The sequence below is a fragment of the Myxocyprinus asiaticus genome, chromosome 12, assembly GCF_019703515.2.
Source record: "Myxocyprinus asiaticus isolate MX2 ecotype Aquarium Trade chromosome 12, UBuf_Myxa_2, whole genome shotgun sequence".
In the NCBI taxonomy this organism is placed as follows: Eukaryota; Metazoa; Chordata; class Actinopteri; order Cypriniformes; family Catostomidae; genus Myxocyprinus; species Myxocyprinus asiaticus.
This window is the reverse complement of record NC_059355.1, coordinates 24,001,686-24,017,584: the sequence shown is the minus strand read 5'-3', so window position 1 is coordinate 24,017,584 and position 15,899 is coordinate 24,001,686.

The window sequence follows — 15,899 nt, the reverse complement described above, 5'->3', positions numbered from 1 at the left end:
ATGATGTCACGGTCCCCTCAGATAAAAACCCAGCCTAAAAGAATGACAGGACCGCAACATCACCGAAGAGCACACGGCAGAAACTAACACCCGGACCTGTGCGCTCAACACAAAGACAGGACATGAAACACAAGACAGAACATGGGCCGATGATGATGTGACATTACTCACCCCCAAACAGGAACATCAAACAAAAATAAGAAAAAAAATGAGCATTAACAAAGAACAGAAAACACAACAGAAAAAGAGGGAAGGGAGGGAAACCATGGAGGGAGTTTAAGTAAAGGAGCATGGTCCAGAGGGCTGGGAGGAGGCCTCAGGGCAGAGGGGATAGAGTACTGGGTGGCAGCCACTGGACATGGGTCTGAGGACTGCCATGAGCACTGGCAGAGACTGGGGAATGGCTTCCGTGGCCATGAGCACCGACAGAAACTGGGGAATGGCCTCCATGGCCATGAGCACTGACAGAGACTGGGGAATGGCCTCCGTGGCTGTGAGGACTGACATGGACTGGGGAATAGCCTCTGTGGCTGTGAGGACTGACATGGACTGTGGAACAGCCTCCATGGCTGTGAGGATCGATGTGGACTGGGGAACAGTCTCCATGGCTGTGAAGACTGACATGGACTGGGGAACAGCCTCAGTGGCTGTGAGGACAGGTAGTGACAGTGGAACAGCTTCTGTAGCTGTGAGCACTGGCAGTGAAAGGGGAACAGCCTACATGGTCGTGGGTGCAGGCAGGGAAGAGGAAATGACCTCTGTGGTCGTGAGCACAGGCAGGGAAGGGGAAACGGCCTCTGTGGCCGTGAGTGCTGACAGCTGCAGGAGAACGGCCTCCGTGGCCTTGGATGCTGGCAGCAGCAGGGAAACTGCCTCTGTGGCCATGGACACTGGCAGCAGTAGGGGAATGACCTCCGTGGCCGTGGACGCTGGCAGTGACAAGGGAATGGCCTCTATGGCCATGGATGCTGGCAGTGACTTAAGAGCAGGCGTCCGACTCCTCCTCTGTGTGGTGATAGGTTCGCCCAACTATTCGGACATGAAACAAGACCAACCGAAGAGCGCATAGTGGTAACTCACAACCGAACCCGTGTGCTCACACAAAGAATGTACATGAAAGACAAGACATGGGATGATGATGTCACGGTCTCATCAGATAAAAACACAGCCTGACAGAATGACAGGACCTCAACATCACCGAAGAGTGCACGCCGGTAACTGACACCCAGACCCGTGCACTCAACACAAAGATAGGACACGAAACACAAGACAGAACATAGGGCGATGATGATGTGACAATACCCCCCCCAAAGGGATGCCTCCTGGTGTCCCAAACAGGAACATCAAACAAAAAACAAGACAAACAAAACGAGCACTAACAAAGAACAGAAAACACAACAGAAAGGGAGGGAAGGGAGGGAAACCAGGGAGGGAGTTTAAGTAAAGGGGCATGGTCCAGAGGCCTGGGAGGAGGCTTCAGGGCAGAGGCAGGGTCTGGTGGCCTGGGAGGTAGCCTCAGGGCAGAGTGGACTGAGTACAGGTTTCAGGAGGGAGCAGTTCAGAGGGTGGAGCCGTGGAAGGGTCAGGGGGTGGAGCCTTGGTAAGCTCAGGTGTGGGTGCTTTTCATGGCAGGGGAATGGTCTCTGCAGACTGGGGAATGGCCTCCATGGCCATGAGCATCGACAGAGACTGGGGAACGGCCTCTGGGGCCATGAGCACTGACAGAGACTGGGGAATGGCCTCCATGGCTGTGAGAACCGACATGGACTGGGGAACAGCCTCCATGACTGTGAGGACAGGTAGTGACAGGGCAACAGCTTCCGTGACTGTGAGCACTGGCAGTGACAGGGGAACAGCCTTCATGGCTGTGAACACAGGCATTGACAGGGGAATGACCTCCGTGGTTGTGGGCACTGGCAATGGCAGGGGAACGATCTCCTTGGTCGTGAGCACATGCAGTGGCAGGGAAATGACCTCCGTGGTCGGGGGCACCGACAGGGACAGGGAAACAGCCTCCATGGCTGTGAGCACAGGCAGTGACAAGGACTGAATCTGTTCCACGCCATGTCACAGTCAAATCTGAGTCGGCTCCACGCCATGCCACAGTCCAGCCTTCCGTGACTCATTACTCGAAGTCCTTCACAGCCCTTGTCTACAAGTTAAATTATCCACCACTGATATCAGTGCGTAGGGCCACGAAGACCCTTTCCCACAAATTGTCAGTGCCCTTGCCTGCCACGGCCAACGAGCCAATGCCCACATCTGCCACGGCCAATGAGCCAATGCCCATGCCTGCCCGGAGCCAGCATTGCCAGCCTCATCCGTCCCACAGCCAGCGTTGCCAGCATCGTCTGCCCCATGAGCCTGCATTGCCTACTTCGGCTGTCCAGAGGAGGAGGAGGAGGAGGAGGAGAGGAAAGGCTTTCGTTTCCAAGTCTCTGCCAGTGTTCATGACCACAGAGGTCGTCTCTGAGTCTCAGCCTATGTTCACGACCACAGAGGTTGTCTCCGAGTCTCTGCCCATGTACACGACCACAGAGGTCGTTTCCAAGTCTCTGCCCATGTTCACGACCACAGAGGTCATCTCCAAATCTCAGCCCATGCTCATGACCACAGAGGTCGTCTACGAGTCTCTGCCCATGTACACAACCACGGAGGTTGTTTCCAAGTCTCTGTCCATGCCCACGACAACAGAGGTCATTCCTGAGTCTCTGTCCATGCCCATGACCACAGAGGTCATTCCCGAGTCTCTGTCCATGCCCACGACCACAGAGGTCATTCCCGAGCCACTGTCCATGCCCACAACCACAGAGGTCGTTCCTGAGTCTCTGCTCATGTTCACGACCATGGAGGTCATGATGAGTCAAAATACATTTTTGTGCTAATCAACATTATGCCACAGATGTTGTCAATTGAGCTTAACTTGTATTTAACCAGGAATAATCCTTTAAGGTAATTCAAAGAATACCATCCCAGATAGTAAACCGACATAGAATTGATATCTCTCGCAGCATCAAAACAATGTTGATCTCCGACGTTGATTCCACATCTTTTTGCTTATCGAAGTCATGCTGAATCTACGTTGTTCACGCCATTGAAAACGAACAAAAATCGATCTAATTGGTTTGCTTACCTGACGTTGAAATTATGTTGATTTCAGTTGGGTGAAACTACGTCATGGAATCAACACAGTATCAATGTATAATTGATCTAATTGGTTTGCTTACCTGACGTTGAAACAATGTTGATTTCAGTTGGGTGAAACGACATCATAGAATCAATACAGTTTCAATGTTTAATCAATCAAATTGATTTGCTTCCCTCAAGTTGAAACTACGTTGATTTCAGTTATGCGGGCTGTTAGGAATTTTCAGGATTGGCCCCTAAGTATCAAGTCAGATCTGCAGTTGCTGTCTCGATCCGGATCCTCATGAGGGGAGCAATGACACAGACACTTAAGTATGCATCAGAGATTTCTCGTACTTTATTGTTCAGCACAGCATTACATACTTTTGTAAGAACAGGAAAAGCAGTACACTAACTACACTATCCAGTGAGATCAATCATTACCCTATTTGGAAAGACATACATAAATATTCTGCATTAATTATGTAAATGAAACAAAATGTTCTAGAATAGAGGAGTGATGTTCAACTTTTGACCTGAGACACTCAGATGAGTGAAACAGGGAACCCTTCCCACATGATTTTCGTTACTGACAAACACATACTATGAAAACAGGAACTGAGTAATAGCTGTGAAATGTCAGCTTGCTTAAATATATATCTACTGAGAGGTCAACTTTTCTCACACCGCCTACACACTATACGACTTTCAAAGTCATTGGTTTGCTGTTCTTTTCACACAACTGTCTGTCTATAATGGGGTATCTTGAAGTTGCTGTGGTTTGCACGTTACACGATGGATTGGCGACAGGGGGTCACACATTACAAAACATTTCATGAGGAAGAATCCCGGACAACTCTGTCTGGTCTCCAAAGAACGTTTCACAACAAACGCATGCAAGAAGTGATACAGGATATGATGTATGGTCAGACAGGAGTTCTCGCACGAGAATGGAGTTCTTCCCTCTAAAAATGGTGGTCCACAAGAAGCTTGTGATCCAAGTTGTTTGTGCGCTGATTTGCAACGAAAAAAAAAAAGAAAAAGAAAAGAATATGGAGGAGAGAATGGTTGGGGAGACGTGGGTAGCAAGGATTGTCTATTCTGCAGAGATTTGGAGGTAAATAAATAATTTTGCAATGAAGGCAGGTAGCTGCCTGCTGGTGTTGTGGCTTGACAAGGACATGTTTGTGCTTTGTTTTTGTTTCAAATAATTGAAAAGTTTATGTGTATGCAAATGTATTCTGATAGAAACTCTATTTAAGCCTATTTATTCTGATAGAAACTATATTATTGTGCTCACCATACAAATAGATGCTTGATAAGACTGGGTTCAGGGAGCTGCTGTGGATGACAGCAGAGGAGTTTGATTTCCTGCTGGGGATGGAATTTCCCTTGCCCTGTATCTTACTCTCTCATTGGCTGTAGGTCGTCAAAACAGATTTCACACTGCAGGACTTGGAGTCGCAGACAGGTCTAGATATTTAAACTGCTAAATATCTCTCGGGCATCTGCAATGCATCGGTGCATCTCTCAGATAGCGTCTTTGAAAATTCACACATATCGATTCAGCGAGCACCGATTTGCCTCTGATTTCGGGCTTTTGTCGGCGATCTCCATTAACTGTCGGCGAGTGCAAATTAGGGCTAAAATCATGTAGTGTAACCTCGGCATAGGTGAAACGACATTATACAATCAACAATTCAACATTTTCTACTTTTGTTTTTAAAATACCAAATACTTAAAAATGAATAAATCTGCCTATATATGTACTCTTTATTAAACACACAGCACATTCAGTTACTCATTGTATTATTTATACAAAATATACATTTACAAATACATAATTATTTGGTGTTAACATTACACAGTATATAAATCTTAATACTTTACAGCCAATTATAGAAAAATGCCTTTACACAGTTGCATTCACAAATGGATGTATAATAACAAATTACAGGCTTATTTAAAGGTTGTGTCAATTTGGCAGATTTTAAGTTAGCTCATACATAAAATTAAAATGCTGTCATCATATACACACCCTCACGTTGTTCTGAATCTTAGACATTATTGTTCTGTGAAACACAAAAGGAGATAAGGCAGAACATTAGGGACTGACATTTCCAGTCACCATTTTCTTTCATTGCATCTTTCTTTTCTATAAAAGTGAGTGGTTGAATGAAATTCAATATTGCAATATCTCCTTTTGTATTTCACAAAATAATAACATACAGGTTTGGAACTTTCGGAGCCCCTTAAGAGGACAGAGAGAGAATTTTGTTTCCCCTTGAAATATTTTGCATTCCCTTGCAATAGTTTTGCATTCCATAGCAAAAAAAAAAAAAAGACAAAAAAAAAGAACTTTTTAGCACAGTAACCATAGTTGAACAATGGTCATGTGTATAATTGAACAAATGTAGTCAAACCATAACCACAAAATTTACTATGGATTTAGTTGTAACCATATTTTAATGATACTTGTAGTGAAACCATTGTATAATAACACAGAACAATGAGAAGTGTGGTAATAAAATTAGAATTTTGTGGTTCCTCTGGTTTTACTACCATAATAAATCTATTGTTACTGCTGAAGACATTAATTTAACCGCTGGAGTTGTATGGATGACATTTATACTGACAGTCTGTGATTTTTGGATCACCATCCACTTGCATTTTAAGGACCTACTGAGCCAAGATATTTTTATATTTTTTATCAAATGTGTTCTGCTGAAGAAAGAACATCCTGGTTACTGGCGTAACCTCCGTTCCCTGATGGAGGGAACGAGACGTTGTGTCGATGTAGTGACACTAGGGATCACTCTTGGGAGCCCGAAACACCTCTGGTCTTTGATAAAAGGCCAATGAAAATTGGCGAGTGGTATTTGCATGCCACTCCCCCAGACATATGGGTATAAAAGGAGCTGGTATGCAACCACTCATTCAGGTTATATGCTGAGGAGCCGAGACAAGGTCCGGCCATTTCAGCGGGTAGCTCAGCGTTGTGGTAGGAGGGACACAACGTCTCGTTCCCTCCATCAGAGAATGGAGGTTACGCAAGTAACCAGGACATTCCCTATCTGTCACTCACTCGACATTGTGTCGATGTAGTGACACTAGGGGTCCCTATGCGAAACGCTGCAACTGGCTGAACAGTGTTACGTGAACTGGCGGTGTGTGACGGGCAGACCACTGTGTGCCTCGTAGCCAGTGCACCAGGCCGACACGTAACCTCCCCCAACATAGTTATGAGTGCCGAACGGCCCTTTGGGGACAAGTCGACTACCCAAAAGATAGAGACAGGCTAACCCAGTCGTGGCCTCTTTTCCCCTTCTTTTTTTCCAATCCCTAAAAAAGAAGGGGGATTATCCGACTGGGCTGCCAGGTCTAGTCAGGGGGTGTCCCTCCCAAGGGGAGGACACCACGGAGACCACACCTCGCCCAAAGAGAGGGAGGGATATTTAAGTGGAAGAATACGTCACATGGTCTTGCCGACCATGTGGAGAGTCTCATGGTAGATCCTACCCAATGGGGGAGGAGTTGCTACAAACATGGAGACTGTGGCAGAGGGGGCTCTGCCCAAGGAAGATGCAGTTTTCCAACAGGGAAACAAATTAGCAGAAGATATACATCGCATGGGGTTACCTTACAGGGAACCGCCACATGCAGAGCACCTACCCCAGAACAGGGCTCTTAGTTAGCACGTATACTGGGCCGGCAGTGAGTCTCTCTGAAAACTCGACTGCCACAGGGCTCGGAGGAAGTCAACCAGTGAACATAGTTTGTGAACACTACTGGGAATTAATGGCGCACCTCTTCAGCTCAGAGGAGGTGAGAGGCGCTATGTGCAAGCGATACACCCGGCTGGCTATCCCGGGCTTATCCACTTGTATTGCGTGCCACTACCTGGGATGGAACCGGTTCCACCCAGAGGTTGTAAAACCTTGCAAAGGTGTTGGGTGTTGCCCAGCCTGCTGCTTTGCAAATGTCTGTTAGAGAGGCACCCCTGGCCAGGGCCCAGGAGGCCGCTACACCCCTGGTAGAATGGGCTCGTAGCCCTACCGGGGGTGGCACGTCCTGGGCGTGATATGCCATAGCTATGGCATCAATGAGCCAATGGGCGATCCTCTGCTTGGAGACAGCACTTCCTTTCCGCTGTGCACCAAAGCAGACAAAGAGCTGCTCAGAGATCCTAAGCTCTGCGTGCGATCCAAATAGATGCGTAAAGCGCACACTGGACACAGCAACGACAGGGCTGGGTCTGCCTCCTCCTGTGGCAGCGCTCGCAGGTTCATCACCTGGTGTGCTGTCAATCCAGTAAGAGCTTACCACGCGTCTGTGTAACGGGACATAGGGCAATTTGGTATGTTCATAACCTGATATAATGTGCAGCTCACCATTGGGAAGCAGTTGCACATAATGTGAGGCTTTGAAGAGGGAAAGCTCTTTATTGAAAAAGTGTGAGCATCTCGTGCATGTGCAACGAGCGCTGTAATCTTTTTGAATCTTTGTAATTCATTACAAGATATAATGTGCCACTCACCATTGGGAAGTGGTTGTGTATAATGTACAAATTTTATTGCCTGTGACACACAGAAAACAACATATTGAACAACATTTTGAACAACAATATTACTTCCACGACAAACAGCAGTGGGGAAGAGGGGAAAAGTATTGTGTGTCAGGAGCACTTTTGCTGTGCAGGGTATTTTTCTCCCATCGGCGCGGGGCTTGTGCTGAAGCAGCTGCCTTTGTTTGGGCCATGGCTTGCATGGCTTTACCAGCACCTCAGCGGCGACATTTGGTGGTGCGGAGGCAGCTGGTGTGGAGTTTATAGCTGGGCGCTGGCCCGTGACAGAGTGGGAGCGAGCCGGTTGTGATGAAGTAATGCTCCATTTTGCATAAAATGTCTCATAGCCTGTGATTGTAGCTGAGTCGTGACGTAGCGCTTAGCAATTCTATTCACAGAGCCTCTGAAAAGGTCGGCTGGAGACACCGGAGCATCAAATACAGCGGCTTCTCCCACGTCACACATTTCCGTGAGGGTCAGCCAGATGTGACGATCCCAAAACACCAGGTTGCTCATTGTCTTGCCAAAGGCCTGTGCAGTGACTTCCGTGGCTCACAGCACTAAGTCTGTAGTGGTGCGGGGCTCTTTGAACATCTCTGGATCATAGCCTTGCTCATCCATTTGTTTGAGGAGCTTAGCTTGAAAGACCAGTTTGGCCCGCCACTGAGTATGCTCTTCCAGCCAGTGCGGACGTTAGTCGACACAGCTCAGAAAGATGAATCGGGCGTGAGTTCCACACCCTGCTACTAGAGGTGTGCCGCTACCGCCTCTTTCGGGCGGGGGGGGTAGATAGGTATAACCATTTTCTTCCCCATGATCCACATTAGAGAGGATGTAATCGCTGCGCGGTCGAGCTGAATAGGGTGCACGCCAGGATTTTGACAGTTCGTTATAAACGTCAGGGAAGAACGGGGCAGATCTACAGGACGTGGTCAGACTGCAGGAACCATTCAACAAGGCGAAATTGTGTAGGTTCCTCTGGAGGAGACCACTCGATATCGAGCTCTTCGAACGCCATTGAATGGAATTTAATGTAAATTCTAGAATTATAAAGAAATAACATGTTATACTATTTTGAACTCCACCCTACAGTATATCAAATGTTATCTTGAGATATTTGGTACTACAATACAATACTCAAAAAGAATACCACTGTCTTCTGTATTTGAGCCTCTTTGGGGTGGATATACTGCAAAGGCAATCCCTAAAAAAAAATACAAAATGCAGCTGAAAAGTTTTAACAAAATAACAAATATTATTGTCTAAAAACTATTACCTTCTGAAGCATTAAGCAAATGAAACAGGGTTAAGGCACTGGACGTCTCTCTGAAACAGAAAAATACAAGTACAAGTGACATTATTAAGCAGTATTATTAACAGTCCTACTACTAATCATCAACATAAAATCAGCATACTTAATCCTTTAGGTAAAACACTAAAGACACCAACTGTTTCCCAGCACAATATATAGGTACAGCAGATGACAATTTATTTAAATCTATGTTATATTGTTGTGAGACATACAATTGTAATATTATAAAGATAACTTGAGATGTCTAGCTTTGCCATGCTCATTTATGAACATTAGTGCAGAAAATGCCACAAGCGGCACCACTGCAAGCTCGCCCACTTCGAAGGACATTAGCGAGCAGAAGACAGATAAATGAATGAACTAAAGTTAAAGTTTAGAAAATATGAGTGAAATTGATTATGTTGAAGTTGACCATCTACAACAATTGAAATGAGTCCAACATGGTGAATTATCTAAATTTACCTCAGTTACTGGCTGCCTCACGGAAAACTAGGTAGTGCGCAAACAGGGCATTTAATTACAAAATTACCAAGTGGGAATATTTGAATAACACTGAGGATAAAACTATTCAAATCTAAAGTGATATTCAATGAGACTGACAAAACATTGTATAAAATGATGAATAAAAGTACATTTACGCTTACCTTTTTCTAGCGACGCATCCAGTGAAGGTTGGCCCGACGTATATTCCAAAATGCGCATGCACAAAACTCAGATTTCTTTAACCAAGTTTCAACACGGAACAAACGTTATGATTTCAAACAGATTGGTCAGCGGTACATGCTGATGAATCAACCAAATTTCGACGTTGAATATATGTTCCATTTTTGACCTAACAACGTTCTGATGTACCGACCAAATAGTGAATGTTGATTCAACATTGAAAATTGATCGATGACTGATCCCGACCTTTACAACAAAAATTAGACGTTAAATCGATGTTTCCTTGCTATCTGGGATGGTACTACCATGGAACTTTGATATACACTGGCGGCCAAAAGTTTGCAATAATGTACAGATTTTGCTCTTATGGAAAGAAATACTTTTATTCACCAAAGTGGCATTCAACTGATCACAATGTATAGTCATGACATTAATAACGTGAAACGATTACAATTTGAATTTTTTTTTCAGAACTTCTTAATCTACTTCAAAGAGTTCTCATCAAAAAATCCTCCACGTGCAGCAATGACAGCTTTGCAGATACTTGGCATTCTAGCTGTCAGTTTGTCCAGATACTCAGGTGACATTTCACCTCATTCTTCCTGTAGCACTTGCCATAGATGTGGCTGTCTTGTTGGGCACTTCTCACGCACCTTACAGTTTAGCTGATCCCACAAAAGCTCAATGGGGTTAAGATCCATAACACTCTTTTTCGATTATCTGTTGTCCAATGTCTGTGTTTCTTTGCCCACTCTAACCTTTTCTTTTTGTTTTTCTGGTTCAAAAGTGGCTTTTTCTTTGCAATTCTTCCCATAAGGCCTGCACCCCTGAGTCTTCTCTTTATTGTTGTACTTGAAACTGGTGTTGAGCAGGTAGAATTCAATGAAGCTGTCAGCTGAGGACATGTAAGCCGTCTATTTCTCAAACTAGAGACTCTGATGTACCTTATTCTCTTGTTTAGTTGTACATCTGGCCTTCCACATCTCTTCCTGTCCTTGTTAGAGCCAGTTGTCCTTTGTCTTTGAAGACTGTAGTGTACACCTTTGTATGAAATCATTAGTTTTTTGGCAATTTCAAGCATTGTATAGCCTTCATTCCTCAAAACAATGATTGACTGATGAGTTTCTAGAGAAAGTTGTTTCTTTTTTGCCTTAAGACATGCCAGTCTATTGCATACTGTGGCAACTCAAAAACAAACACAAAGACAATGTTAAGCTTCATTTAACGAACCAAATAGCTTTCAACTGTGTTTAATATAATGGCAAGTGATTTTCTTGTACCAAATTAGCAATTTAGCATGATTACTCAAGGATAAGGTGTTGGAGTGATGGCTGTTGGAAATGGGGCCTGTCTAGAATAACTCTCAAAAATGACTGGCGGCTGTTCTCCCCCACGGGTTGATGCATATGAGACCGCTTCAGCACTGGCTACAGACTCGAGTCCCAAGGTGGGCATGGTGCCACGGCACCCAGCGTGTGACCATCATGCCACAGTGCCATCAGAATTTCAACCCTTGGTCGGACCTGGCGTTTCTACAGGCAAGTGTTCCCCTAGAGCAGGTCTCAAGGTACGTCGTGGTCACGACAGACACCTCGTATTCGGGCTGGGGTGCCGGGTCCTCCGGTGGTATCATTCCATATGTGAACTTCCCTGTTGGTAAGTCCATGTGAGGTATTCTCCACATGTTAACCTCCCTCCGGTAGGATGTGGTCTCCGTAGTGCTCTCCTTCCAGGAGAGGGAAAAGCACTTCCCAGCACTATTTTAGAAAGTGCTCGGTGGGAAATTGCTCAACAGCAAATCAGGAAAGGCACCGCTGGTAGCCTACTTGGGTAAGTGCCTCCTCCCCCCCTTTAACGGGACTAGGGAGACACCTTACCTGACTTGCTGGAAGGTCACGACGTGGTTGAGTGCTCGCTGTGAGGCACGCAGCAACTTGCCCGTGTCCACTCTTCCGTACCTCGTGACACGGTTCAGCGCCTGCGGCGTTTCCTATAGGAACCCCTAGTGTCACTACATCGACACAATGTCGAGTGAGTGACAGACAGGGATCGTCTTGATTACTGATGTAACCTCTGTTCCCTGATGGAGGGAACGAGACGTTGTGTCCCTCCTGCCGCAGCGCTGAACCAGCCGCTGACATGGCCGGGACTCTCTATCAGCTCCTCAGCATAAATCTGAATGAGTGGTGCACGCCATCTCCTTTTATACCCGTATGTCTGGGGGTGGAGAGTGGCATGCAAATTTCATTCGCCAGTTCTCACTGGCCTTTTCTATTTTAAGCAAAGGTGATTGGGGCTCTCAAGATTGAACCCCTAGTGTCACTACATCGACACAACTTCTCATTCCCTCCATCAGGGAACAGAGGTTACATCAGTAACCAAGATGTTTTTCCATCACCAATGTCCTGACTATACTTTGTGATCAGTTGAATGCTACTTTGGTGAATTAAAGTACCAATTTCCTTCCTCAAACAGCAAAATCTGTACATAATTCCAAACTTTTGGCTGTCAGTGTATGAATACCATATTTACATACCATTGTATATACATTGTGCTTCAAAGTACATCAAAGAATACCATAGTAATACCATAGTATTTCATATATGTTTACCTTTTCATATACTATTGTATTTACACGGTGCTTCAGGGTAATTCAAAGAATACCATTGTACTATCATGGTATTTTGATACATGATTACCATTTTCATATACTAATGTATTTACTGTACATAGTGCTCTCAGGTAATGGTACATGTTCCAATAAACATGATAATGCCATGGCACTTTTTTATGTGTTTTTCTGTAGGCTACTAAGTGTTTTGATACTTTTTTGGTTGGAAAATTTCTTTATCTACGGTAGTCGTTCACAAGTTGAACATGTGTGGAACTAAATAAAGACTTTCTTCATCACTGGCAAACCATATGACACATTTGCAGGTTTGGTTTCCATTGATTGTAGATAAATATCCACTGCAACCAGTGTTATCTTTGTTTTCTTTGTTATAAAGTATTCCGTTATTGTGTTTGCAAGTGAGAAACTGCTCCTATGATTCAGCAGCACAGCACAGTTTTCTGAATGATTCAGATTAAATCGCAAACTGATTCAGACCACTTTACAATCACGTGCGATAACTTCATTGTAAAGAACCGACTCAAATGAGTGATTCATTTGTGAATCGGACATCTTTAGCTCTGATTCAAAACTGGCATCAAGAAACACCAGGTTGGAGTTCACGTGATGCCGTGCAAGAAGCAGACGTGTGAGACACGAGCTCTGTGAACTTTGCTAGTTTTTAAATTATTTTCATGTTATAATCCGGTGAGATTCAATACACCCAGTTACATACTTGCTCTTTGAGGTAAACATGGCAAAGAAGTCAAAATCCTCAGACTCTGGAGACATTAAAAGACACTTACATGTTCAAGCTGAGGTCTCTGGCGACCCTGCGAGCCGGGGACTCGATTTGGATGGCACGTCGAGAGAAGAAATTCAGCGTCAACTGTCCAACATTTCGGTAATGCTGACAAAGAGAGTGACAGAAGTTGAAAGATGGATCGATTATCTTGAGTCATCGGAAAGGGAATTATCTGCTAATCCGCCCGCGTCCAAAACAGATTTGGAATTAATTTAGGATAAACTGGAATATTTCGAAAATATGAGCCGAAGGAATAACATACGAATTGTTGGAATTCCTGAGCATGAAGAGGGCAGAGATATGGTGAAATTCCTGGACGAGCTATTCCCGAGTCTGCTCAACATAACAGGCCATAAACTGGAAATCGAGCGAGCTCACAGAGTCCCGGCTCGCAGATCTGCTGAGGGAGACAGGCCCCGATCGATTCTGGCCAAATTTCTGAAATCATCCGATAAAGATCTCGTGTTGCACCAGGCGAGGAGCAAAGGGAAGCTTTCGTGGAAGAACCATAATATTTTCTTGTTCCCGGACATTGCGAATTCTACAAGAGAGAAACGCGATCGGTTCAGGGAATGCAAGAAACTCTTACACCAACAGAAGATAGCTTTTGCACTGATGTTCCCGGCCAAACTGAGAATAGAAACAAAGAATGGTCACAAAGTATTTACATGTCCAAAACAGGCACTCTCCTTCATAAATACATTGGAGTAAGCCATTTGATGTTTCTTATATTAGTGGACTGCTTTGTGGTTGAGGAAAACTCTATTATCTGAGAAAGCTGGGTGCCATTTTTGTTTCTTTTTGCGTTGGCTCCGCCTAGCTGCTGGAGTTTGTTTTATGGCATGACTCCAAGAAACTTTTGCATTGACGGAAGATCTTTTTTACACTGAAGTTCCTGGCCAGATCAAGAATGGACACTATGGATGACCACAAAATATCTACATGCTCACATAAAGGACGTCTTTTATAAAGTTGACAGGCTGAGTAAGTTATGGTGTATTTTTTATTTATTTATTTTTTGCATGGCCTCCGAGTTAGTTTGGCTCTTGATCATCCGAGGAAACAAGATGCCGGTTTCGTTTTTCGTGCTGGCTCCGCCTAGTGGCTGGAGCTTGTTTTGTGGAATTACACTACTTCGGGACAGTTGTGGATAAATCTGTTCATTCTTTGTGCTTATGCCTCCTGTTGGCTGGAGTTTGTCTTTGTGGAGTATTTTTAAGGGACAGTAGAATGATTACATCATCTGCTGCACTCATAACAGCCGGCTCACTGAACAATTGTTTGTCTGTCCGAGGAAACTGAACGGCTTTATATCAGCTGGAGTTTGTTTTGTGGAGGAACACACCTTCAAGACAGTTCTGTGAATGAATCTACATGTTTTTTTCTGTTATTCTGCCTGTTGGCTGGGGTCTGTTTTACAAAGTATTTTCTGTTATGTAATTTTGCCTCACAAAATTTGTGCAGAAACACCGGACTTGAATAATCCGATGGCAAAGTTGTCGCGGGGGTTCTCGTGGCATACATGGACTCTGAGTTTTGAGGGATTGACGCCGGTTGGCGCTGTCCTGCGCGGGGTTAATGTGCACATTTTTCTTTCTTCTGTTTGTTTTGTTCGGGGGGATGTTTGGGGTTTGATTGTTGCATTAATGGGGAATGTGGTCTGTGTCATCTTGTTTTTGACACACAATTTTTTTTTATTATTATATCAATATGTCAAATGTTAATATGAATAAGTTGTCTCTCTCCACATAGAATGTGAATGGGTTGGGGCACCCTATAAAAAGAAGGAAGGTTATTTCTTTTATTAAACATAAGAAATATGATATTGTGTTTCTTCAAGAAACACATCTTTCCCCGCAGGAAGCTGAAAATTTGATAAGATTTGGGATGGACATGTTTTCCTTAGTGCTGGTTCAAGTAAGAGCAGGGGAGGCATTACAATGATAAATAAGCATCTACAATTCAAATGTCTCAAACATATTAAAGATAAATTAGGAAGAGTCATTGTTTTAGGAGAAATTCAGGGGCAAATGTTGATTTTGGCTAATATTTACGCACCTAACTCTGATGATCAGGGCTTTTTTATAGATCTTGATGGGATGTTGCAAGCTGCTGGCACCCCTCATGACATAATATTGGGAGGAGACTTTAATCTTTTGATGGACTCAGTCCTTGATCATAGTGAAGCAAAATTGTACAAGCCCCCTGTAACACTGACACTTCACAGGATGTGTAAAAATCTTGGTCTTGCAGATATCTGGTGACTTTTGAACCCATCTGGTAGGGATTATAAATTTTTTTCATCAGTTCATAAGATTTACTCTAGAATAGATATTTTTATATCTAAGTCCCTCATTTCATCTGTTGTGGATTGCTCAATTGGAAACATTTTAGTCTCAGATCATGCCCTGGTGAACTTAGAGATGTTGCCACATACAGAGAAAAAGAAATCATATAGTTGGCGCTTTAATGTATCCCTTTTGCAAAATCCTGATTTCCAACAAATGTTAAAGCCTGAAATCAGTATCTTAAGGCTGTTCTTAGGGGTAGGATCATACAGTATGCCTCATTCACCAAAAAATCCAAAGCACAAGAACTCGTGGAGTTGGAAGGAAATATTATATGTGGAGAGGCAGAGCTAAAGCGTCGAATGTCGTCTGATGGTCTCAGAGAATTGACCCAACTGAAATACCATTCCCTCAGTGAAATCTGCGGGTGGTGAAATATTTACCTCAGCCATTGATGTTAATAACACCTTTAAAGAATTCTATCTTGATCTCTATAGTTCCACGTCTTCGTGTACTGATGAAGATATTAG